Source organism: Rana temporaria, chromosome 1, assembly GCF_905171775.1.
Source record: "Rana temporaria chromosome 1, aRanTem1.1, whole genome shotgun sequence".
Lineage (NCBI taxonomy): Eukaryota > Metazoa > Chordata > Amphibia > Anura > Ranidae > Rana > Rana temporaria.
Genome location: NC_053489.1, coordinates 505,532,243 through 505,553,491, shown reverse-complemented (window position 1 = coordinate 505,553,491; position 21,249 = coordinate 505,532,243).

Genomic DNA, 21,249 nt, shown 5'->3' with positions numbered 1-21,249 from the left:
ACTTCCTTCCCACTTGCAATAACCCCGCCTTACGCCTCGGAATTTAAGTTACGTAAGCGCTATTTTGTGCGCAAATGCACTGTGGATACGGCACTTACGAGACCAACTTAGGGCGCCGTAACTTAAATGACATAAGTTTTGAAAAACGTAATTTCCGCCGCTGGCTGTGGATTTGGCCCTAAATGCTTTAATAATGGATACACCTTGTAGTGTGTGTAAAGTGTCACTTTCCATCTGTCATCATATTCCCGCCCCTTCATAGTAACACCCCTTTAGTGGGTGGTAGTCTGAGGCTCTCATGGGATGTGTCTAATTAATGTATATGTGTATATAACAAGCTGAAGGAGTCATTACTGTTAGGTTCTGAGAAAGAAGGTACTCCTTTGAAACGCATCAGCAGCAGTGATCCGGATGTCTTCCACCTTGCTATCTGGAGACCGTACATTCTAGGACTGATTGCCACAAACAGGCTGGTATACCCTCTTTTTTAATATTTTTTTGTGAATATCAGGATATCCTGGAGGGAAGCAAGGCCAGATACACTAGCCCTTGAGTCATAGATCACCTGGTCATCACACTAATGCGCAAGAGTGTTTGTTTGTTATCTTATTGTGGCATAGTTACAAGGTTTACAACTGTGCGTATTGGAAAGTGTATATGGAGGATTTCTATTTGTGTGTGTGTGTGTGTTTTTGTTCTCTGTTGTGTGAACTGTGTGCACTTGTGTCTTTTTTCAAACTGATTAAATATGTAACTATTTATATTCAATTTGTTAATAAAGCATTATATCAACAAATACGTTTTTTGATACCTATTATATTGCTGCTTAAAAAAACCTTAAGGGAACCCTTCCATAGTAAACTATGTAACTATGTAACATAGTCCTTCCACTTCAACCTATATGTGTGTGAGTTTGCATCTTTAAACTTTCATACAGCTGTATGCTTATTGAAGAGCTTCCTTTACCTTAGTGCAGTCCTCCTTCACTTACCTCATCCTTTGATTTTGCTTTTAAATGTCCTTATTTCTTCTGAAAAATCCTCACTTCCTGTTCTTCTGCCTGTAACTCCACACAGTAATGCAAGGCTTTCTCCCTGGTGTGGAGTGTCGTGCTCGCCCCCTCCCCTGAGGGGGTGAGCAGGAGAGTCAGGACGCTCTCTATGTTGCAGACAGAGAAAGGAGCTGTGTGTTAGTGGGTGTCCTGACTCTCCTGCTCACCCCCTCCCCTCTCAAGGGAGGGGGCGAGCATGACACTCCCCACCGGGGAGAAAGCCTCACATTACTGTGTGGAGTTACAGACAGAAGAACAGGAAGTGAGGATTTCTCCAAAGAAATAATGACATTTAAAAGCAAAATCGAAGGATGAGGTAAGTGAAAGAGGACTGCACTAAGGTAAAGGAAGCTATTTAGGGAAAACATTTTTTACCTTTACATCATCTTTAATATCAATTTGGGGCCACGTGTCTTCTTAAGGGAGTAAACAGTTTAGTATCGTCATTAAATTCACCTTTTATATATTTGTACATTATGATCATATCCTCTCATAAGCACCTCTTCTCCAGAGTGAATGTGGTTAATCTTTTTAATTGTTCCTCGCAGCTGAAATACAAGGGCATACATCTTGTATACTGGTGACCAAAACTGAAATGCATATTAATAATAAGACCCAACCAGTGTATTGTAAAGGGGTACAATTATTGATTTCTCCCTTAAATATATGTCCCTTTGAATTCATGAGAGTATTATGCCGCGTACACACCATCACTTTATGTGATGAAAAAAAATGACGTTTTTAAAAACGTCAATTTAAATGACCGTGTGTGGGGGAAAACGTTGTTTTATGCCTTGTGAAAAACGACAAAAAAAATTGAAGCATGCTTTAATTTTATGCGTCGTTTTTCGAAACGTCGTTTTTTGTTTCACAAAAAATCACTGTGTGTAGCAAAAAACGACGTTTAAAACAACGTTTTTAAACCCGCGAATGCCCAGAAGCTAGTTATGAAGCGAGCTTCAATGGAAAAGAGTGGTGAACGTAACCTCACTTTGCTAGAGCATTGTGAAATAACGATGGTGTGTAGGCAACGTTTTTGAAAATTGAAGTATCAAAAACTTCATTTTTTACTTCACAAAAAATGTCATTTTTTTTCATCATATAAAGTGATGGTGTGTATGCGGCATTAGAGTATTCTGCTATCTTTGTTAGCTGCTGTTTGGCATTGAATACTATTGCTTTGTTCTACAAGAACCCCTAAATCTTTTTCCATCACTGATTTTTCCAGAGGTGTTTGTCAGAACGCCAGTCAGAATAAACATGAGCATGTGATGTGAAAAAGACCTGGCATAGTTGCCAGTAGGGATGAGCCGAACACCCCCTGATTGGGTTTGCAGCAGAACAAGCAAACAGGCAAAACATTTTTTCGAACATGCGAACACAGTTAAAGTCTATGGGACACAAACATGAAAAATCAAAAGTGCTCATTTTAAAGGCTAATATGCAAGTTATTGTCATAAAAAGTGTTTGGGGACCCGGGTCCTGCCCCAGGGGACATGTATAAATGCATTTTTTATTTTAAACTGACGTTTTTTCAGGAGCAGTAATTTTAATAATGCTTAAAGTGAAACAATAAAAGTGAAATATTTCTTCAAATTTCGTACCTGGGAGGTGTCTATAGTATGCCTGTAAAGCAGCACATGTTTCCCATGCTTAGAAAAGTCCCTGCACAAAATGACATTTCTAAAGGAAAAAAAGTAATTTAAAACTACTCGTGGCTATAATGGATTGCCGGGTCCCGGCAATACAAATAAAAGTAATTGAAAAAAAAACAGCATGGGTTCCCCCTTAGTCCATTACCAGGCGCTTTGGGTCTGGTATGAATATTAAGGAGAACCCCAAATCAAAAAACGTGGGGGTCCCCCCAAATTCCATATTAGGCCCTTCAGGTCTGGTATGGATATTAACCTCCCTGGCGGTATGATTCTGTCTGGAATTACGTACCAAAAGCGGTACATTTATTTTGCAAGGAAATTGGCGTTTTATACTGTAGGCCTGTAATTTTTAGAAATAACTCACTTAAATCTGACCAAGCAAGAGTCTTGTAGGCATCCCGGGTATGATTTTTTTTTTTAAAACAAAATTATAAATTATAATATAATAAATAATTATAAATAATTATAACAAATAATAATATAATTATAATAAAAATTATTCAATAATGTAATCAACTCAAAATCACTGAAATTTGCAGTTGCAGAATTGTCGCTGTCATTATTTTATTTTTTTTATGACGAATTTCCCCGCAAATCGCTATCGCACAATTCTGCAAGTGATTATAATTTATTATCGCTGTTTTCTAGCTGATCTAAAACCATTTTTGACATAAAGGGACACTTTTGGACAATCTACAGTTTGCAGGCAGAAATGACATTTTTTATTATATAAAAGTACATGTAGGGCACTGGGCAGACCACTAGGGACAAGGGGGGTGTGTATTTTTTACATACAGTACTGTAATCTATAAGATTACAGTATGCTGTATGTAATGTGTTTGTTTACTTTTTTGAATTTGGCGCCGTTCTCCGTCCCCGTGCGTCGTAACGTCACAGGGAACGGAGATCAGCGTCACACGGGGACTGTGAATCGAGCGAGGAGGTCCCGCTCGCTCACACAGCGGGTGGCATCGCTGGATCCAGGGACAAGGTGAGTAAACCAAGCCTGTGGATCCAGCGAAAGGTAAGCCCGTCCAGCCCGAGCGTGACTCGGGTTTGCCGATCCTAACATGTAAAACCAACCCCGAGTCGCGCTCGGGTTTACCGTCAGGGGGGTTAAGATGAACCCTGCACCATTTTTTTTAAATGGTGTGGGGTTCCCCCAAAAAATCCATGCCAGACCCTTCAGGTTTGGTATGGATTTTGAGGCCACATGCCCTTAACATGGAGAGGATGTCCCCATGTTGATGGGGACAAGGGCCTCATCCCCACAACCCTTGCCCGTCGATTGTGGGTGTCTGCGGGAGGGGGGCTTATCGGAATATGGAAGCCCCCTTTAACAAAGGGGACCCCCATATGCCACATCCCCCCATGTGAATTGGTAACGGGGTACATTGTAAGCCTACCATTTCACAAAAAAAGTGTCAAAAAGTTAAAAACCACAGGAGACAGTTTGGGACTTAGACTTGGGACAAGTCTCTTGTGTCAGAGAGGGGGCGGGGTCACTGGCGCATGTGATGGGTGGCCCTGTCCTCAGCTATAAAACTGTCACACTGAGAGAGCGCCATTCAGCCCTTGCGCCTCATATGAGGCGGTATCGTTCCTATCGCCAAGTTTTTATTTTTTCCAGATCGCTCGAAATGGGATTACATCGTTGGAACCTTTTTTTATTTTTAATAAAGGACTTGTCCCAGACTGTCTCCTGTGGTTTTTAAAATGTTGACAGTTTTTTTGTGAAATGGTAGGGGTACAATATACCTGTTACCAATTCACATGGGGGGCCGGCATCTGGGGGTCCCCTTTGTTAAAGGGGGCTTCCAGATTCTGATAAGCCCCCTGCCCACAGACCCCCACAACCACCGGGCAAGGGTTGTGGGGATGAGGCCCTTGTCCCCATCAACATGGGGACATCCTCCCCATGTTGAGGGCATGTGGCCTGGTATGGTTCAGGAGGGGGGTGCTCTCTCATCCTCCCCTCTTTTCCTGCGGCCTGCCAGGATGCATGCTCGAATAAGAGTCTGGTATGGATTTTTGGGGGGAACCCCACACTATTTTCTTTTTTAAATGGCGCAGAGTTCCCCTTAATATCCATACCTGACCTGAAGGGCCTGATATGGAATTTGAGGGGGAACCCCATGCTTTTTTTTTATTTTGGTTTGGGGTTCCCCTTAATATTCATACCAGACCCAAAGGGCCTGGTAATGGACTAAGGGGGGAGCCCATGCTGTTTTTTTTTTCAATTACTTTTATCTGTATTCCCAGGACCAGGCAATTTATTATAGCCGCGAGTAGTTTTAAATTATTTTTTTCCTTTAGAAATGTCATTTTGTGCAAGGACTTTTCTAAGCACGGGAAACATGCGCCACTTTCAGGCATACTATAGACATCCCCAGGTACGAAATTTAAAGGAATATTTCACTTTTATTGTTTCACTTTAAGCATTATTAAAATCACTGCTCCCGAAAAAAATGACGTTTTTAAAATTTGTTTTGCATTGTAACATGTCCCCTGGGGCTGGACCCGGGTTCCCAAAAACGTATTTATGACAATAATTTGCATATTAGCCTTTAAAATTTGACTTTAATGGTGTTCACGTGTTCGAACAAATTTTTTGCCTGTTCTCATGTTCTGCTGCAAACCGAACCGGGGGGGGGGGTGTTCGGCTCATCCCTAGTTGTTATCCTACTTTTGGTGAGTAATGGTGATTGATGCTATTGGGGTGGAAATGTGATGATATGCTCCTACTTATATTTATGGAGTGATAGGTCCATGGTATAGGACCCTCTGTAAAGCACTTTATAATCAATGTTATAGAGCCCCTTGTTTAACAATCCATATACATAGATCACCCTAACTTCAGTGTAGAGCAGCCTAGTGTAATAACTTGCACTTGGACAAGATTTAGTGATCCATTTTTGATTGTTTTATTAATTGTCACTATTTATGCTCCACAATGTTCCACCATAGTTTAGGAGGGACTTTGGACAGTGACCCTTGCCCCTTATTTCCCTCTTTCTTATTATTTATCCATGGATTGACATCTTTATGTGATTTATATGATGATCTTTAGAATTTCTGTACTTAGTTTGCCTATCCTTTCATTACATTCCAGCTGGGATTGTGTGGGGAGTCGAGGCCTTCGTCCTGCCCTCCCCCTTTGTTGTAAGGGGAGCAGGGTCCTTAAGATCATGTGTGATGTCATCTCATTAGTCAGTGACTAAAATTGTAAAATTGAATGTGGTAAGCACTGATTAATGTTTGTACAATATGTTTTTGTAAAATGAATTAATTACATTTATATATTTTTGCTATGCTGTCATAAATCTTCTTTAACTTTCCAGAGAAATCCCACGCTGGCCCTGATGAAGCAGCTGAGTACTCAAAAATGCATCAGCAACTTTTAGTGGGAAACAACATTGCTCTGTATTAGTTTGTTTTGTTGGCATTTGCGATGAAATCATATGCATGAATTTCACTCTGTGGTGATGCTGTTATCCACCAAAATATTTTTAATGTGATAATAAAATTATTATTTTATTTTTTTTGACTTGTGTTGTTGTTACTACAGTGCCTTAAAAGTCCATTCATATTGAAGGTATATTTTCTTTCTTTTTTCTTAGTGATTCCCCTCTAGGTGTCTGCATTTCCTGTGCAGGACAATTCAACACTTGCAGAGTCCCTTTAACCACTTTTAAAAGCAAGGCCAGATCTGGCCTGTTTGATGTGGGGGTGCAATAAAACATGTCTGGGGAGCAGAGGATGGCAGGTCAGTGGGGCTGTGTACAGCATGGCAGAGGACAGAGTTAGCAGTTTGTTAGTTAGGGCAGTGTACAGAGTCATCAAGATGGAGGACATGGGTCAGTAGTAAGTGCTAAGGCCAGAGGTCAGAAGTGTGTGATGCAGAGGACAGATTTTGCCTAATAGTGGGAGAGGCTTAAAGGGGGATTAATAAACAGAATGTATGCATAATCACGCACCCGCTTCAAATACCATTCCTTAATAAATGGTAAAAGATTCTAAACTTTCACATCCCTGACCAGGAATGGCACACAACCTTTATTTTTACAACCAAGGCTTTGCATTGCGCCAACCATTGGGAGTCCTATTAAAAAATTACTTCATCACTGGTACTTAACACCCATAAGACTTTCCAAATTCTACCTGGCCCACTCCTCTCAATGTTGACGACAATATGGAGACTTTGGCTCACTGTTTCACATTATGTGGAGTTGCAAATCACTCTTATTGGAACAAGGTTTTCTTCTTGATCTCTGAGATCACCGATAGACCAATTAGCCCTGACCCAAAAATTGCCTTACTTCATGTGGGTTTGGAACACTTCCCTACCAGGTCCCGAAATGCTATTATTGACCTATTTCAGGCAGAACAACTTAATAATACCAGACTATGGAAAACATCTATGGTCCCCTCCTTTGCTAAGATGCTCAGATTTAAATTATCAATGGAAAAGAGGTTTGCTCTTCGTAGCCTTAGCTATGCTAAACTGTTGAGCTCTTGGTCCTCATGGTTACATAATCCCAAAATGCACAGTTATGCCGCGTACACACGATCGGTCAAACCGAAGAGAACGGTCTGATGGACTGTTTTCATCAGACCAAACCGATCGTGTATAGGCCCCATCGGTTATTTATCCATCGGTTAAAAAAAATTCAATCTTGTTTTAAATTTATAGAATAAAAAACAACATATAAACAATGTACATATGTACAGCAGCGCTTCTTTGTGGAATTAAAATGCTTTTGTAATAGTCCAAAGATCATTTGAAAAGACTGTAGTAGAAAGAATAGTCCCAAACTAGATGTTCTGTGAGAAGACTTAGGCCGGGTACACACGAACAAACATGTATGGTGAAAGCGGTCCGTCGGACCGTTTTCACCATACATGTCTGCCAGAGGGCTTCTGTACGATGGTTGTACACACCATCGTACAGAAGTCCGCGCGTAAACAATACGCGGGGCGTGTCCGCGGTGTCGCCGCGTCGATGACGCGGTGTCGCCGCGACAATGACGCAGGGACGTGGGCGGCCCGCCTTTAAAATGCTTCCACGCATGCGTCGAAGTCATTCGACGCATGCGAGGGACGGCGGGCGCCTGGACATGTACGGTAGGTCTGTACTGACGACCGTACATGTCCGAGCGGGCAGGATTCCAGCGGACGGTTTTAAAACACGTCCAGGAATATTTGTCTGCTGGGAAAAGGCCCGGCGGGCAAATGTTTGCTGGAATTCGGCCCGCTCGCGCCCACACACGACCGAACATGTCTGCTGAAACTGGCCCGCGGACCAGTTTCAGCAGACATGTTTGGTCGTGAGTATGGGGCCTTAAAGACAAATCTCCAATAGAGACAGTCCAGTGAGATCCTAAAAACACCACCACCACTCGTGCAATGAGCAAGTGAAACTCTTACCAGACAATGCTGGATAATAAGCGTTGTATCAAAAGCTTTGAATCACAGCAGGGGTTAGGTCCAATCCAATCCTCATTAGATATCCACTCTATGAGTATGAAAGAGTAGGAGGACAAGCATCGGCAGATATGGGCTCCATATGTTGCATACAGGGAGCAGGCGGGGTGAGGAGAGGATGGACCAATGGATACCTAACCGAAAGAAAAAAAAACGATCGTTTGTAGGCATGTCTATCGGTTAAAAATCCATGCATGCTCAGAATCAAGTCGACGCATTCTTGGAAGCATTGAATTTAATTTTTTTTCAGCACGTCGTTGTGTTTTACGTCACCGCGTTCTGACACAATCGTTTTTTTAACTGATGGTGACCATCAGTCAGCTTCATCGGTTAACCGATGGAAAAATCCATCAGACCGCTTTCATCGGATGGACCGATCGTGTGTATGCGACATTACATTCCGATAGCTCAAACAAACATGGAGTAGATTGTATAAAAATTTGTCTTGACTGGTATCCTACTTACTGCTACTGCTAGTTTTCCCAACTTTACCTTTTTACTTACCCTACCCTGTCCACTCTTTACCCCCCAACCCCCCTCCCTTTCCTCTTGCTCCTTCCCTAATTCCCTCTTCACTTTTTCATTACCTCCTTAGAAGTTCACACTTCTTATAGAAGTATGGTGTTGTATATGTTATCTTCAGCTTACCATGGCAATTTACGCATGTACTGTAATATTCTTGTACATGGTTATTTGCCTTTTTGTACAATTTGAGATAATTTGTCTCATTTGTTTTCTTTTGTAGACTAGACTTGCTATAAAAATAGGTGAAGATACACTTATGCCCTGTACACTTGATTGGATATCTGATGGAATCTAATCGGATGAATTTTTTCGCCGGATATCTGATGAAGCTGACTTTCATCAGTCTTGCCTACACACCATCAGTCAAAAATCTGACCGTGTCCAACGCGGTGACGTAAAACACTACGACGTACTGAGACAAATTAAGTTCAATGCTTCTGAGCATGCGTCGACTTGATTCTGAGCATGCATGGATTTTTCTCTGATCGAGTTCCACACAGATGATCGTTTTTTTCTATCAGTTTTTTATCCATAGGAAAATTTTAAAACATGTTCTATTTTTTTTTTACCGATGGAAAACAAACCGATGGGGCCCATACACGATCGGTTTGTCTGATGAAAACAGTCCATCGGTCCGTTTTCATCAGACAAACCAATCGTGTGTACAGGGCTTAAGCCATCTTCCCTGACCACTTGTACAGAAGCAAGCAGTACACTGTTTTTAACCACTTGCCGCCCACAAAATAACGGCGGCAAAGTGGTTTCAATATCCTGACCCGACGCCCACAATGGATGCCAATCAGTGCCCACAATTGGCATCACTGATTGGCAAGCATTATTGTTTGGTACTGATTGGCATTCATCAGTACAATATATTACAGTACATCCATGTCACCTATCAGTGCCCATCCATGCCCATCCGTGTCACCTATCAGTGCCCATCCATGCCCATCCATGCCACCTATCAGTGCCCATCCATGCCGCCTATCTGTGCCCATCCGTGTCACCTATCCACGCCCATTCGTGCCACCTATCTGTGTCCATCCGTGCAACCTATCAGTGCCCATCTGTGCCACCTATCTGTGCCCATCCATGCTGCATATCAGTGCCCATCAGTGCTGCCTATCAGTGCCCCATCAGTGCTGCATATTAGTGCCCATAATCAGTGCCCATCAATTCCACCTCATCAGTGCCACCTCATTGGTGCCACCTCATCGGTGCCCATCAGTGCCCATCAGTGCAGCACCCTTTAGTAACCATCAGTGAAGGAGAAAACATACTTATTTACAAAGTTTTGTAACGGAAACAAAAAAAAAGCATTTGTTTTTCAAAATTTTCGGAGGTGATCAAATACCACCAAAAGAAATCTCTATTTGTAGGAACAAAATGATAAAAATGTTGTTTGGGTACAGTGTAGCATGACCACACAATTGTCATTCAAAGTGCAACAGTGCTGAAAGCTGAAAATTGGTCTGGGCAGGAAGGTGTATAAGTGCCCTGTATGGAAGTGGTTAAACAATTTTGGCTTATTGTTGTCATACAGAAAATACAATGACTGGTACATAATCAGTCTGAACATTGAAAAGGTCTCACACATGTTATGGTGTGTCAAAGTGTGTCCATGCTTCTTGTGAGAAGTAGAAATTATATACATTTTCCTTGTTATTTTCTAAATAATTGTGACAAAAAAATTAAATCTTAAATTATTCACTATGCTTCTTATAAAATACCCTGAGGTGTTTGCTTTGCAAAATGTGGTCATTGTGTTGGTGTTTGTAATGTCCTGCCCTGGTTTCCCAGAGTCTCCAAAGATGTAATAGGTAGTCAAGAAATTTGATGCATAATTTATGCCTGAGGGTGCTTGTTGAATTTTAGGCCCCTCTAGGGCCAGCTAGGCTCTAAAAAGTCTCACAAATGTAGCATCCCCATATTCATGAGCAGTAACAGAGGGTGTACCTCTAAGTATGCACATTAGAAATATCCTATTAAAGCGGGGGTTCACCCTTAGAGGGCACTTTTCCCCCTTAGATTCCTGCTCGTTATTACTAGGGGAATCGGCTATTTATTTTAAAATATGTGCAGTACTTACCCGTTTACGAGACGCATCCTCTCCGTCGCTTCCGGGTATGGGCTTCGGGAATGGGCGTTCCTTCTTGATTGACAGGTTTCCGAGAGGCTTCCGACGGTCGCATCCATCGCGTCACGATTTTCCGAAAGAAGCCGAACGTCGGTGCGCAGGCGCAGTATAGAGCCGCACCGACGTTCGGCTTCTTTCGGCTACGAGTGGATGCGACCGTCGGAAGCCTCTCGGAAGAATGTCAATCAAGAAGGAACGCCCGCTCCCGAAGACCATACCCGGAAGCGACGGAAGAAGATGCAGCTCGAAAACGGGTAAGTACTGCACCTATTTTAATACAAATAGCCGATTCCCCTAGACCGAACGAGCAGGAATCTAGGGGAAGAAAAAAAAAAATTTTAGAAATGGGTGAACTCCCGCTTTAATGTACACCTTTGTGTAAAAATGCATTTTCACTTTCTTTCTGCATTTTTCAAAATCGTGTGGCAAAAAAATGTAATCTTCCAAAGATTCACTATAATTCCTAAAAAACACCTTGGGGTGTCTGATTTTCAAAATGTGGTAATTTTATGGATGTTTCTACTGTCTTGACACTCCAGGGCCTCCACACATGTGATAGTCAGGAAATTAGACGCCTTATGTATGACCCTTAAAAATTTTAATGATTTTTTACCTTCTATGCAGCTAGTATGTGGCGTCCCCATACTAATTGGTTATTTTGAGTGTGTTTGTACTCTTCTGGCATTTTATTGCCTCAATAAATTATAAAGGTAGTCAGAATAGCAGAGTTAATAAATTCTGATAAATTCTAACTATATATACCACAGCTTGTAGAGGCCATAATGCCTCGTATACACGGCTGGATTTTCAGAGAAAAAAAGTCCAACTGGCTTTTTTTCTAGGAAAGTCCAGCCGTGTGTAGCATCCTTCGGACTTTTTTTTCGAAAGTCCAACGGACCTTAGATAGAGAATCTGTTCTCTTTCCTTCCATCAGACTTCCGACTGACTCACGGCAGACTTTTGCACGGTCAAAAGTCCGACCGTGTGTACAAGGCATAACTTTCACACAGACCAAACAATATACACTTATTTATTTATTGGTTTATTTATTTATCAAAGAAATGTATCTGAATACATTCTGGCCTAAATTTAGAAAGAACGATTTGTTATTTGTAAAGTTTTATAGCTGAAACTAAGGGAAACAGTATCCTTTATATAGTAAAAAATATATAAAAATAAAAAGTGGTGATTAAATACTACCAAAAGCAAGTATCTGTCTCACAAAAAAGTTAAATGGGTTAAAGAAAGCTAAATAAAATATTTCAGTGAGGTATTCTAACCACTTGCCTAATGGGCAGTTGTATCCCCTTCCTGCCCAGACCGATTTTCAGCTTTCCACGCTGTCACACTTTGAATGACAATTGTGCAGTCATGCAACACTATATCCATATGACATTTTTGAAAAAAAAAATCATAGTTTGTTATACAATTTTGCAAACAGATAATTTTTCTCCTTTACTAATGTGTGCTGATGAGACTGCACTTATAGGCACTATTAGGCTGCACTGATGGGTACATTTAAGGGGCATTGATAGGCACTGGTGGGCACTGATGTGGTGGCACTGATGAGGCTGCACTGATAGGTGGCACTGATGGCCTCTGATAGGTGGCACTGAAGGGCACTGAGAGGTGGCACTGATAGGCAGAACTGATAGGCGGCACTGATGGCCTCTGATAGGTGGCACAGATAGGCACTGATAGGTGACACTGATAAGGAGGCATGATTGGCAGCACTGGTGGGCACGATTTGGCTGCACTGGTTGGCACTGCTGGGACTGCACTGATAATCAGAACACTGATAATCAGTGCCCTGATTATCTTGCACATATCACTAACACAAGCCAGTTATCAGCTCTCAGCTGACAGAATAGGGAGAGAAAAGCCAATAACCGACTTTGTTTATAACTTGTGTTTATATCCTGTAATCAGCTGTCACTGTCAAAAAATCGCAATAAGCGACTGGTTTGCGCAAAAGTTATAGCGCCTACAAAATGGGGAAAAAAATATGATTTTTTTTATTATTTTTTTTTTACTAGTAATGGCGGCGATCTGCGATTTTTATTGGGACTGCGATATTGCGGCGGACGTATCGGACACTTTTGACACAAATTTGGGACCATTCACATTTATACAGCAATCAGTGCTATAAAAATGCACTAATTACTGTATAAATGTGACTGGCAGGGAAGGGGTTAACACTAGGGGGTGAGGAAGGGGTTAAATGTGTATCCTGGGTGTGTTCTAACTGTGTAGGGGGAGGTGGGTGACTGGGGGAGGTGACCAATGCTGTGTCCCTATGGGACACAGATCGGTCTCCTCTCCTCTGACAGCACGCGGAGCTCTGTGTTTACACACAGAGCTCCACGTCCCTGCTGTGTTACCGATGATCGCGTGTACCCGGCGGACATCGCGGCCGCCAGGTACACGCATCGGTTCTTCACCGATGCTCCGGGACAGTGTTTACCCGCTGTGCGCCCCCCAGAGGCGCGCGCGGGTAATGCACTTTAAATGACGTCCAAAGACGTCCACCCGGCACTTCAAGTCCGTGCTGCAGACGTCTTTTGTCAATAGCGCGGATCTGAAGTGGTTAAACAGAATATGGTCTCGTGTAGCCCCAAAATGCTAAGCAGCTTTTCTCCATTTAAAAAAAAAATATTGCTTATTTTAAAAGTTTTATTGAAAATCTATAACTACTGTATTTTAGCACTTTTTTTGTTAATACCTTCACTTATCCTCCAAATACCATTTTGTATGTATATATATATATATATATATATATATATATATATATATATATATATATATATATATATATATATATATATATATATATATATATATATATATAAAAATATATATATTATTGTTGTGATGCTCATTAGAGTTTAAAAATTACTGTAGATACAGGAGGCTGCAATGAATTGTACTAGGAGACATCAGACCACGACGTACTAATAAAAGCTGTTGACCCATGAATTCTCAACAATCTGCTGATCTTAATTGAGCAGAAAGATTGTTGGATTTACAATGCACCTGCCAGATGATTGCTGCTTTTATCTCCAGCAAGTATCCTTTGTAAAAGCAACTATGTGTTCAAATTCCCATCTTGTTTGAATTACATTGTTTTTCTACGGAAAAGAGAGCAAGAATTCCATAAACAGCTCAATCACAATGCAATATAAATGTAGAATGAGAACATTGCCAATATATGTCATGCTTTAAGCAAAAAAACAACTAAAACAAATATTTTTAAGGTTATTTTTAGATTTGTGTTATATTATTTAATACTGGTTATTTGGCTATGAAGGTAAGAGTTTGGACAGATGTTATGTATGGACAACTGTCTTTCAATTGTGTTCCTAAATGTTCATCTTTCACATGAGTCTGTAATGAAGATTACAAGCTGCCATGCCTAAACACAAGCATGGTCCACCATTGTTCCTTTCAGGATCCAACGCAATAAAGCAAAGTTAGAGCAGGAAGCTAGTGAAAGAAAATGAGAGATGCAAAAGAAGCAATTAGTTACAATAAGCAGTGCTTTAGCAATTTAAATGGCATCTAGTTATGGTCTAAATCTACTTCAGTTGAATTTTGCTTCTAGCAAAAACATACGCACTCTGTGAAGAAGAAACAAACAAGAAACACTATTTAGATGCTCAGAAATGTGGAAATCAAAGAGATTATATTGTTTAGAAAGTAAATGGATTGATGGGTGGTATATCATCTTTTGAGTTTACATTTACACTAATGTTATCATCACACTGTATATTAATGACCATCATAATAAAGTGGAAATCAACACAAGAACCAGAAAAACTGGACTTTGTATAAACCTCCAATAGTAAATACACACTAATTAAACTATCATACATTTTTTGTGTATTCAAAGAAATAAAATCATGTTTAGTACATGCATATCATAAACGCATTTCATCTCATGCGCACAAGGTCAGTATCAACCAATCTCAAAGACATCTTAACTTGAAATGTCGATATGGTTGGCTGGGATAGGGTTGATGCATTTCCCGGGAAACTCTGATCACTCAGAACCTCTTAGGCCTCGTACACACGACAGAGTTTCTCGGCAGAATTCGGCGAGAAACTCGGTCAGAGCCGGATTCTGCCGAGAAACTCGGTCGTGTGTACACTTTTCGTCGAGGAACTCGTCGAGCCAAAAAGAGAGCAGGTTCTCTATTTTCTCGATGGGAGTCGAATTTGGATCGACGAGTTCCTCGTCGGGCTGTTTTCTCAACGAGAAACTCGGTCGTGTGTATGCTAAGAAACCCATGAAAAAGTTGGAGACTGGAGAACACCCTCGGTAAAAGTAGCGTTTGGAATGGAAATAGCACATTCGTCACGCACCAAACTTTTACTAACAGGCGTAAACACGGAATCAGCAAAAGGAGCCCCAAGGGTGGCGCCCAAGATTTCAAACCTCCCCTTTATAGTCGCGTCATACGTGGTGAGCGTCACCGCGCTGGAGAACGAGGAAATTGTTGTCTGTTACGTGTGTACGCAAAGCAAGCCTGTCGAGTTTCTGGACAAGTCCAACAAAGAACTCGACGAGGAACTCGATGTGTTTGGCACGTCGAGTTCCTCGGCCGTGTGTACGAGGCCTCAGACCTCTTTTGTATCCACATATGACAAAAGTGTGTGATTTAAACTGAGGATAAACTAAACATTGAATTATTATCAAATCATCATGAACAATGACAATAACAATATACAATTACAAGGGGTATCATTTCAACAGGATACAAAGATGGAGGAGATGGGGAAAAAGCCAAAGCTTATAATCTTTATGCAAAAATTATTACCTAAAAAAATCCCACCAAAAACATCCCTGTGGGGGGAGGGGGCACAGAAAAAAACATGCATACGAGATATCACAGATGGAAGGAGCTGAGATCACCAAACAAGGTAGAAGTTAATTATGACACTATGATGTAAGAAAAAAACATGGAATACCCCCTCAAGGGTGGGACTTTAAAAGTGACACAAACACATTGGGCCAAATCCTCAAAAGGGATACGCAGGCGGAACTGCTGTTCAGCCTGCGTATCCCAGTGCCTATCTTTGGAACTGATCCTCAGAAGCATTTTTCCAAAGATAGGCAGAAGATCCGACATCTGTAAGAGACTTACACTGTCGGATCTTAGGATGCAGTACCGCATACGCCGCTGGGGGCATTTCGTGTCGAAATGCCGCTTTGCGTATGCAAATGAGGACTTACGGAGATCCACAAAGCTTTTCAGCTTTGTGTTTTCTGCGTAAGTTTACGTTTGCATACGTAAAATTAGTTCTGCTTTTACAAAGTGTAAACTAGTAACACCTTGTAAAAACAGACCTTTTTTTCGATCGCCACAATTTTTTTTAAATTTTGAATTTTTTTTCCCGGCGCGTAACTTTTTTTTTACCCGACGCAACTTTATTGTCCCGTCGCAATCCACAAAGCCTGACGTAACGTAATTTCGCTCGCTGCCCGTCGGGAAAATGATGTCACGAGCATGCGCAGTCCGGCCGGCGCGGGAGCGCGCCTCATTTAAATTGTCATCGCCCCCTGCAGAAGAGGACCGCCCTGCACCGGAGACATTTAAGTTACACGGCCTGAAATTTCTAGGTAAGTGCTTTGTGGATCGGGCACTTAGGTAGACATTTTAAGTCAGTGTAACTTAAATGGGAAAAGTTAAGTTAGGCAGGATTTTTGAGGATTTGGCCCATTGGGCCTAATCCACAGCCAGCGGCGCAAATTAAGTTACTCAAAACTTATGTCATTTAAGTTACGGCGCCCTAATTTGGTGTCGTAAGTGCCGTATCCACAGCAAGTGGAAAGGAAGTGGCCGTGCTTCATTGTAATGAGCCATGACCCCATGCAAATGAAGGGCCGGCCGTACTGCGCATGCGCGCACGAATCTGCTGCTCACTGGGCATGTGCAGAACTTTGCTCGGCGCAATCAGTGAGATAGGTAAAAGGCCAAGCGTACTTAGTTTGAGGATCGCCCTGTGTATAAATAGCCCCAGACAAACACACTTCCCTTGCAAAAGTATTTTCCTGTGTTACCCTTCCTAGAGCAAGTTGCTTCTGCTCTGAACGTTTGTCGGTGTTTGTTGGTGAGTTGTGTGTGATAGAGAGGTTTTGGAGGAGTATTAGATTGTAGTTGGTGTTTGTTTCTGCTTAGTGTATTTTCTGTTTGTTTTTTTCTGAGTTTTTTTTTTTTTTTTTGAGTGTATTTTGTGTTTGTTTTTTTCTGATTGTATTTTGTGTTTGTTTTTTGCATGTTTGTTTTTGAATTTGTAGTAGCTGTCTGCTTGTGTGTTTTGCTTTTTGTGCGTTTCTTCTGTGAGTTTTTTTGTTTGTTTGTTGTGTGTGTATTTTTGTTTGTTTGTCCTGTGAGTTTATTCTTGTTGCTGAGTGGTGTCTGTGATGGCACCCAAGTGCAGGAAGCTCAATTTTAATCAGGTAGAGAAGCAAATCCTTGCTCGGGCCATCGTCCTATATGGGCGATATTTACATGGCCCTGATAGCCGGAACACCTCCCCGGCCCAAACGAAGGCGATTCTAAAAAAGATTACGGATGAGATCAATGCGGCGGGGGGGAGACAAGGACCCCCGCTGGCATCCAAAAAAAGATTAACGATCTAAAGAGCGTGGTCCGTAACAAGGTGGCAAAGATCAATGCCCATACCACGGGCACTGGAGGAGGCTCAGCCTGCCCCATCAGGCTCAGTGAGGAGGAATGGGCAGTGGCCCTGTGTTTCCAGCCAGAGCAGGTGGTGGGCCTGAGTAGATATCAGTCAGATGTTGCTGTGAGGCCAGGTAAGTTTTTGGTTTTTCTATCTGGTGATTAGCATGTGTGGGTGGGGGAAGGGAAGATGTGCCAAGTGTGTGGATCCTCAAACCTGTGATTGTTTTGTGTCCTCCACAGATGACCAGGAGGTTGCTGGGCCATCAGGCCAGGCTGCTGCACCACCCCAAGGACAAGAGGCTGCTGATGAGTCCCAAGAAGGGCAGGAGTCCCCAGGGGAGGGGAGGGGCCAAACCTCCCCTCATGAGGAGGTTGAGGGGGAGGAGGATGAGGGGGAGGAGGATGAGGGGGTGGAGGAAGAAGATCTGCAGATTGGCAGAGAAGTCATTTTGGCCTTGGATATGATGACCCTTGAGGCTACCCTTGAGGCTACCCTTGAGGCTACCCTTGAGGCTACCCCTGAGGCTACCCCAGAGGGGCCCCTCCGACTCCTCCCCCAACAGGCCGCAAGCCACAAGGGTCACTCTCTCCCCTCCTCCCAGGCCACAAGCCTCAGGGGCAGGCAGGATGGCGACCCAGGAGACCAGGGGGTGGCCGAGCGTCTGCCGGGCAGTCTGCAGAGGGACAATGCCCGGCAGACCCGCCATCTGGGTCAGATAAAAGAGACTCTGACCCAGATGGAGCACAGCCTGGGTGCAATGAGGGAGTCAATCAGTGATGGGGCCACAAACTCATTGGCGGTCATCACATGTTTGTGGGACCTGAAGACCGCCACAACAGGCATGGCCCAGGAGGTGACTGCCCTGACCCAGGCTGTGCAGGACAATACCCGGGCTGGCCAGGCCAATACGGCTGCCGTCACTCTCTGTCTCACAAGGATAGCCGTGGCCTTGGAGGGCAGGCCAGCAGGAGGACAGACACCAGGGGAGGCTCCTCCTTCCCGTGCTCACCCACCCCCCCATGAAGATACCCCCTCCCCTGCTCACACCCCCCCCCATGAAGATACTCCCTCCCCTGCTCACACCCCTCCATGAAGATCCTCCGGTTGGCCGTGGCCGTGCCCGTGTCCGTGCCCATGGGCGGCCCAGACGTAGCAATCGCCACCGCAATTAATTTGCAGGGGTACTTTTGTTTTTTTATTTTTGTGATTTTTTTTATATTTTTATGATTTTGTTTATTATACTGTACTTATTATTTGGTTTATGTGTGCGAATGATGTGTGAATGTGGGGGGGTGGCATTTCTGATTAAAAAAGGGTGTCACCCTCAGTTTTGGTGGAGAAGGGATCCCCAGGACCAGGGAGAAGTGATCCCAGGTCCCTGAATGGTGTATGAATGCACAGTAACAGAATTGGAGCCGTGGCGGGGCGTTACTGCTCCCAAGTACTGGGGGGGGTACTTGGATCTAATCCAATTAGATGTGCATGTGATGTGTCTGTGCTAGGGACCACAGTGGTTTGCATTCATGCATTCTCATTGTGACATAATTAATGTGTGTGTTTACTGTGCAAAGATGCATTCTGCGAGGCGTCTCCTGACTGCTGTTCCCTCAGAAGAGGGGGTACCCTCGGTCACTGAAGTCACTAGTCTAGCTATGCGCATGGATGCCCCTGGCATGTTGGCATACAGATTGTTGTCCTGCAAGTGTGTGTGCTCAGCTCTTCCTTAATGGTGTTTAGCTTTAGCTGACCTTTACACGGCATGTTTAAAATTAGGGCTGCTTTTATAAAGTGTAAATTTGCACATTGAAACTAACAGAAGCGCACAGGGTGTAAGCTACGGCGCACACACTTAATTTTGTGGATCGCCCTATCTCCCTCATTTTCATCTTTGCCTATCAAAACAGCGGCGTGTCTAGCATAATTTGCGCACGAAAAAGCGCCGGTGTAATTATTTTAGGTAGGACGGAAAAACCTGATTTTAAGGCGTATCTCGTTTTGAGGATCAGGCGCAAAGATATGCGCCGTGTAAATTTTATTTACGCAGCGTACCTCGAGTTAAGTCGGCGCATCTGCTTTGTGGATTAGGCCCATTAATTGTAGAAAAAAAATATAAAAATTGTATTTAAATAGATCAAATCGGGACATCAATGAGTGTCCTAAAGAGGATAAAAACCACATGCAAGTGGTATACAGATCCTATTTCATAAAACAATTAAACAGACATAAGACCAAAAATAGTCCAACCCGACAGCCGTTTCGGTATCTGTGATCCTTCTTCAAGGGGTATTACAGACGATCATAGGGTCAAAAGTTACATGTCTATTAGAAAAGAGATACTGTATATACATACATTACAGAGAAAAAATAAACTTCAACATTATTTACAGCTCAAGTAATTAAAGTTGTTTGGAAATGAAGAGAGGGACAAGAGAGAAGGCAGCCATGCAATTCTAGTTTTAACAAAAGATAAGCATATGTTACTTACAACAAATAAGATCTGCATAAAATCTCCTGTCTCAGCATCGAACACGCACCAAAAGGAAAGAGATGTAAATGGAGACGAAAGTCTCCAGGCCAGATTCACATAGAGATACAACGGTGTATCTCCTGATACACCGTCGTATCTCAGAGTTGCGTCGGTCGTATCTATGTGACTGATTCATAGAATCAGTTAAGCATAGATATGCCTAAGATCTTAACTGCAATTTTAAAATGGCCGCTGGGGGCGTTCTCGCTGATTTACGCCGAGAATATGTAAATCAGCGAGATACGCCAATTCACGAATGTACGCGGGCCCGACGCAGTCACTTTACACCGTTTACGTAAGGGTTTTCCCGGCGTATAGTTACCACTGCTTCTATGAGGCGCAGCCAATGTTAAGTATGGCCGTTGTTCCCACGACAAAATCTGAATTTTTTACGTCGTTTGCATAAGTTGATCGCAAATACGGATGGACGTAATTTACGTAAACGTCAAAACCAATGACGTCCTTGCGACGTCATTTGAAGCAATGCACGCTGGGAAAATTTCCGGACGGCGCATGCGCTATTCGATCGGCGCGGGGACGCGCCTGATTTGAATAGTACACTCCCCCTAGCCGCGGAATTTGAATGAGGTAAGTGTTTTGTGAATTACCCACTTGCCTCAAAAACTTGCGGCGGCGGATCTTAAATCACATAGGTTACGCGGATCCTCTCTGCAATAAAGTTCTATTCCAGTCACCCCCTCTACTATTGGGGTGTATACTGTCCAAAATTAGGAATTTAATTCTAGGAATCTTACCCCCATGGGCGCCTCGAATGTGGCACCCCAGGGGAAGCTCCGTGTCTGCCTTACGCATACACGTAATGTGTCTGGAAGCGTGTTTGTGAAAGGGTTGTTTAGTTTTGCCAATGTAAAACGCCCCACAATGGCAAAGAAATAAATTCACCACTCCAGGTGTTTTGCAGTTCGCAAAATGGGTAGGTCTAAAAGGTTTACCATTGGGTAACAGGATATTGTCTCCAATATTCATATACCGGCATAAATTGCAACCTCTGCACCGAAAGGTGCCAGGTCTCTTGCATGGATCTGTGCGATATTCACCCACATATTCACTTTGAGTGAGACTGTCTTTAAGTGATCTTGTTTTACGATAAGTAATCAAAGGTCTTGATGGTACATAAGGAGCTAATGATGGATCAACGCTTAACAGATGCCAGTGTTGCCAG